The sequence below is a fragment of the Neophocaena asiaeorientalis genome, unplaced genomic scaffold, assembly GCF_003031525.2.
Source record: "Neophocaena asiaeorientalis asiaeorientalis breed wild unplaced genomic scaffold, Neophocaena_asiaeorientalis_V1.1 scaffold359, whole genome shotgun sequence".
NCBI classification, from domain to species: Eukaryota; Metazoa; Chordata; class Mammalia; order Artiodactyla; family Phocoenidae; genus Neophocaena; species Neophocaena asiaeorientalis.
The window spans coordinates 1,178,268-1,185,400 of NW_020174137.1; positions in this window are offsets into that span (position 1 = coordinate 1,178,268).

A 7,133-nucleotide genomic window follows, 5' to 3' on the forward strand; every position below is an offset into this window, starting at 1 on the left:
AGGAACAGGATGGGTAACTTCACAAATAGATCTTGAAATTGTCTACAGCCTGCTGAATATGTACTTTAAGTGCTTTCCTCAGAAATGTACTTCCTTGAACTATACTGAGGCACTTATCTGGAGATCTTTGATAATTTTTTCCATTCTGAGAGAGTAGAAAAAGTAATATTGTGTTCCTTATTGAATATTCTGTTCTAAATTTTTGTTTCAATAGTTTTCTAACTATTTATGAATTCTATTTAATATCGGAATAAGGCAGATTTGGTTTAAATCCCAATTTGTTTGACTCAGAGTAAATTTCTGAGACTAATTTTTCTCTTCTGAAAATATGGACAGTTGAAATACTACCTCATAGGTTTGTTTGGCGATTATTTGAGATAAATTAATGAAAATAGTGTATCAAATACCTTAGCACATGATAAGAATTCAGTAAACTTTAGCAGTTATTATTGCTGTGAAAAATTCCTCTTAGGTTTAACACCTTCAACAGAGAGCAGAAACACTGTATTAATTCAGAGTATACTCAGATCTTGGAAAGGTAGCATGTGCTGATACCCTTGATTTCAGGGAGGTGGTGTGATACAACGTAGCTATCATCTATTTTATTTTCAGTTTTTGAATAGCGCTAATAATCCACTGATTATCCCAGTTAAACAATGCTATAAATGTGTGTATATAAATGTAGTGATGTATATCATACACAGCAAAAATGATCCTCTATAAATAGAACCTGCTTTTTCCTAATCTGGGCTAAAGGATCTTGACCTGATAGATAAGTACAGACCATATCTAAAGGGATTTTTTAAGTAGGGAATTTATTTCAACAACTACATTGTTCATTTCTTTTTTTCAATTGAATATATTTATTCTGCACCTCTTGTTAGTTATATCAGGGGTAGTGGTTAGCGAAACATGGAAATAATTTGTTGAGGATAAACAAAACCCAAAACATTTAATTATATGCATATAGTATATGTTGAATATACCTGCATATACAATATATATAAAAATATGAAGACCTGTTATCAGTTCTTGTATATCCTCATAATGATTTAATAATGGTCTTCGTTAGTGTGTTAGGAAATGGTGTTATAGATGTTCCATTTTGATTCTTTTCTGTCTCTCTTTTCCTATGGCTTGAAGTAGTCCATTCTCAATTTGTATAAAGCCTGCCTACATTTTCACCTTTTGTTCTGATCCCAAAGAGTTAGTTTTGTTTGCCAACCAAAAAAGCCTGCATAATTGGGTAGCTCTGACTCTAACCTATGAGTTCCGTTTCTGGAAATTGTGTTCTCTTAGTAGTGGGAATGTTTTGTGGTCAGAAAACTGCAGTATATGATTACAGTAATCTTGATTGTGGTTTTAAAATCATGTTTATTGGGAAAGAATTATTTATTCTTAGAGTCTGAGCTAAAACTGAATTTTACCTTTATGAAATACTTAAGGTGACCAACAGTCCTGATTTTCCCAGGAATAAGAAATTTCCTGTGATATAGGACTTTCAGTTTTAAAACTGGGAAAATTTTGGGCAAACGGAGATGATTTTGTCACCCCAGAATCTCTGTGACACTTTTGTGTAACATTAAAAATCCTTCTGGATATGACAGATGTACATAAATATAAATGTTTTATGTACTATATGATAAGCACTTTTCTGTTATATCTCATAAAAACTTGAAATAACCCTGTGAGGTGGGTGTTAGCATATTTTTTTAAATGAGAAAGCTAAAGCTTTGAGAGGTTAAGTAACTATCTAGCATCTATGTATATATCTATTATCATACTACATACTGTATATGTAACATATATCACATATAATATTTATAATATCATAGGCAATGTCTATCCATAGAACCATAATTTTATTATATTGTTACCATTTTCTTATGCCATCAGAAATTTTTATAATTTGTTTTCTTTTTAATGACTGAGTAAAATTTGACAAACTGTCTGCTAAAGTAGCCATCCCCCTCCCTTCATAAGGACAGTTTACCTGCAGAAAAGGACCCCAGTGGGCCCCGCTTTTTCTAGGAAATTACTGGCCATAGAAAACCCTCTACCCCTTATACTGAGCAATCTTTCCTTTTTTAAAATTGTCAACCACTTGATTGTTCCATTGTAACCAACTAAGGGTCAACCAAAGTACCTGAAAACCAATTAGCAAGTCTCCCTCACTTCCAAAAATACAAATCTCCCCTTGCTAGAATGCTTGCCAGAGATCCAGTTTTCCTTGTTTTGACTCTCCTTTATCACGCCTTTGACCCCTTGCTGAAATTAAAGTGATGGCTGAAAGATTTCCTTGCTGCAAGTTTATGAAGAGTCTTTGTTAATGTTAGCTTTTTGCATAGCTCTAGCGTCTACACATTTTCATGGCTTTCTGACACGTACCCAATGATTACATTAAAACAATGTAATTGTTTTATTATTGAAATAAAACAACTCCCCCACAGCTCCTTTCTCTTCTCTCTACCAAGGTTCTTCCTGTCTCTGACCATTATACTTCAGCTGATCATTCTTTACTCCTAATAATCTTTCTACATCCTGTTCGGTTGTGTTGGGAACGCTAGTCTGCTAATGGTCATAGTACGGGTGCAGTGGAGGAGAGTGATGGAAGAGCAGTCTAGTGTTCTCAAAAGTGGAATCCACTCCATGGAGAAAGGGTTCTGCAGTTTTTTGATTGTTATGGGCTCCAGGGAGCAGATATAATACCTGGGCATGATTGGTAATTTAACATAATCTGCATGTTTCTCTGAAAAAAACGTATTAGTTACTGACTAGCCATTTACCTCCTTATGAAGAAGCAAAATGAAATGAAACTAAAACAAAAAGCAAAAGTTGATAAGCAGCAAAAAGTATGAAGAGATAGCTTTCACTATCAAGTTTTCTTATTCTTACTGAAATTACATATTTTTAATTTGGGCTGCTGCTTTTTCATAAAGTCATGGCTTTAGAGTTTTAAAGGCTCTTCTTGCCTAAGTCCCTCAGGTAACAGATTAGGAAGTGGTGGCATAGAGATGTCCAGCTATTTATATAGGGTTATAGAGTTAGCAAATAGGATAGCTGGGAACTATATTGTCTTAACCTGGTTTCCCCAGAAGAAAAGCCATATAAAGAGGCTTGTGTGAGGGTAGTTTATTTGAGAGATGATTCCAGGGAAGAGGAGAGGATTGGGGAGTGGAAGGTTGAAGTGTGGAAAGCCACGCAGCATTTCGTTGCTCACTTGGCCACTGCTGCAAGTGACTGATTCTTGAGCCTGATGAATTCTCTACTCTGGGGGCAAATGGGGCCGGTATTTATTGGCCTTTATACCCTAATGGTGTATAAAGGCCAGTCATGGCCCCAAGAATTTAACTCTCTCATGTTTCTGTGATGCATATCATGAGTGCCAAATATTTCCTCACTGATGTCTCATGTCAGTGAGTCAGATTCCTCAGAAGAATGTGAAAAATAGGAGGCTCAGGCAAAGGTGAAGCATAGATTTGATTTACCTGTCAGAAGCTGGTTAAAACCTGTGCATAACTGGTGACTATAAACCAGGGCTTGGAGTAAGAGGTAAGACTGGGAAGATTTTAAGTGGTGTACGAGAAGTATCTGATCGTCATCATGGATAATTATATGTATATATAAATATATATATAATCTAATTTTCAAACTCTTTTTTTCAGTATATCACGCTGCATCTGCTGGGTTCCCCAAATCATTTTCATTTCATATATTGACAAGTCAGCCTATTCTCATTTTGAAATTTACAGTAGAAATTGTGATTTTTAATGGAAGTCCTTAACGCATGAAATCGTATAATGTTTGGCATTTTCATTGTGTGTTTTTTCTAGATTTCAAAATTTGTATCAAATATGGTTGTACAAACTTTCAGATATCCAGTGAAATACTTATTGATTTTAACTTACACTGCATTTATTTTGCCAATCATCCCAAACATTTAACATTTCTTTGTTTCTCACTGACTTCTGCATATGCTTTTATTTTGTACAGGAGAGACAATGCTAAATTAGTACAGTCCTGCTAATGTCAGAAACTGAAGACCTTTATTTCAATTATAAATGTTTTATCTGTCTAGAGATTCAAATTGTTCAAATCAGACACAGAAAATTAGCAGATCAAATTCTATATGCAAAAGGCAACCAAAAGCTTTACGTCCTATTAAAAATGCAGGTGCTTGACACTATTTAATGGAACACAGTGGTGTACCACAGTGTCTTGACAACCTGAAGTGTGCCTCCTGAATAGACTTGTGAAAGTTTAATTGGATAGGTGGCTACTCCACGAGGGACCACCAGCACTTTAATAGCTAGCTGCAGACCCCTAGTGAGGTTGAATAATTACAATCAAGGAACTATAGCCGTTTCCATGACTGCACTTATACTTCTGCAGAAAGGCCCATTTTCCCCTACATGACAGTTCACTTTGTATTAATTATAGATTACATGCTTCAGCCCTCTATCATTATGCTAGTATATTCTCATAAAGGATGGTACATTAACCATGAAATACTGTGTTCATTGCATGTATGACTGTTCAACTCCCTGCACTGGGTGTATGTATGTGGAAGAAAGGGGAAAAGAGGTCATTTTATAAATATCAATGGCTCCAGATGTGCAAATAACAAACCAAAAGGGAGCAAAGGAGAGGCTGGCACACTCTCTAACTAAAATGGAGCTGTCATGTGTACTTTACCCTCTATTTCCATTTTCTAGCACATGTTGGTACAGAATGCAGCAGGCTTGAAATATAGTTAACGTTAGATAATTGAATTATTCATTTCATTGGAAATTAAGAATTATCTGAAAAGCTACTCCTAACTGTCACTCTTCAAACCTCTCTTTCTGTGAATGGTGACCATACATCTTGGTCTGGGGAAGGGAACTCATAGCAGATTCTACTGTGTGTCCATTGAGATAAAGCCTAAACCAACATAATTTCATTATGAACAACCCTCTCTAAATTAGGACTTATTATACTTAGTATATAGCAGAAGTGAAGCACACTTAAGATAAACTACATTCTATGCCATAGGGTGGAGAGAGTTGGATTCGATTTCCAGACCATCTAATGGCAATATCTGTGCACATTTTATCACACCATCATTTCTCCAGGGATAATAAGATTGAGGGAAGTAGGGCAATACTGACAAATTTTCCCTTAAGTTAGTAAAATAAGCTCAATTCATGATAAAATTGCATCATGATTTCTAAAAATGGAATTCAGTAGATCAATTGGTTTTTAATACAAACATGCCAGAAGTATTTCAACTGTATCTTAGCTATTTCAGTGTAAAATGTATTAACATTTTCTCAAACTTTTCAAAAAGTTTACCCTAACACTGCTTTCTTCTAATAACATATCTTGGTGAGGATTAGGCAGGTTGCTAGGTATTTTCTATCAAACTTTCTATATCTGTCTTTGCCTTTCATATTTATGAATATTCATTTCCCAGAGAAGTGTCAAAATCAGATATTTTAGCTTTTGAGCAAAATGTTTGGTGGGTCAACCATTATAATTTTATAACAAGATTTGTTTCTTACATCTAGAAAATGCTGTAACTTTTTATTCTAAAAAATTTCTAAAGTAGAGAGAACATTTTAGTGTTGATTTTCCCACTTACCACTTTTACCAGTTTTTAAATAATGAAGTAATTTATTAATATATGAAAGTATCATTATAAACTCACAGATTTATTCATATAGATAGATTTCAGTCCCTTATAGCTATGTCTTTAATGATGCTTAAAATGTTTTAATTTTGACCTGTGGAAGCTTCCCAGGTTACATCAAAAGTCACTTGTCCATAAAAATAGTAGTCGTTCATAACTTCCTTAGTATAAAAACAGAGTCCAAGTTCATATTGCAGATTCTTTCCACAGACCTGGGTATCAGTCATTTCTTCCAAGAAACCCTGGTTCTTTTGAACAGAGAGTGTTACCTAGAGACCACAACCCTGACAATAGGAAATCTGTATATTTTTGAAGAAAAATGTGCCATGGGTTCCTACTTTTTTTCATTCAGACTTACATTTGTAGAGCTTTTGCTTAACTTCTTTTATTTTTCTAATTGCATTCCTCTTCCCATATCTGAAAATTTTTGTTTCTAACGTAATTTAACACAATAAAAATCGTTATCAGTACTAATGATGTAATAACTGAAAAAAATATAAAGAATTGGAAGTTTTTTTAACTTTTAAAAATCTCGCTGTCTTACCACAATTCCTCTCTGTACGATTTGTCTACCAATTCTGTATTGGTTCATTTATTTCATTTTTCTTTAATGTATTTTATGTAGAGAAGTATATGTATGTGTGTATTTCATATATGTATAGGTTTCACAAATATGTAGACATTTATAGGTTCTAAATTTAAATTTACAGAGTAAGTTAAAATTTAAAAGAAGTCTCACTTTTTACACCTGTCCTCTACACCTATATCTATTTGTTCCCATTTCTGTAGGTAACTTTTTTTCCAGTGTTTATGTATATTCACACTTTCTTAGATAAATAGTGGCTTGCCTTAGCATATACACATTTCCTCCACCTTGATGTATTTCACTTATATATCCTGGAAGATCTGCACAGCACTAGAGATGTTTCTTATACTTTTTACAGCTGCAGAATACTTTATTACATGGATGTTTCATAGTTTACTCAATTAGTTTCTTATTGATGAGCTTTTGGGTTGCTTTTAGTCCTTTTCTATAATGGTTAGTTTTTCCAGCACATTTTAGTGGTTTCTTGACTCAAAATTCATCCAGTTGTTTGTAAAGGCAGTGGTTGGATGAGGTCATCTCTATTGGGTTTATCTAGATGGTGTATGTCATCCTGGATTAATGATGTGAAATTCAGCAGAGAATGTTTCTGTAGTCCTTGTTTGTTTTTACATTTGTATATTCAGTACATCCGATGTATTTTAAGTAATATAGAAATAGAATCATCAGAATTTGTTGGGCATTCTTCCTTTAACACAATCAGAATTTCATAGATGATTGCTAGAAGAGCATTTCCCCATTTTTTAATTACCTAAAGCAGACGAATATGAATTTTAGGGAGGAAGACTGTATGTTTTCTTGATATGGACAGTGTTTCTATTTCCTGAGGGAAGAGAAAAAGGATTTTTCAAAAATAAA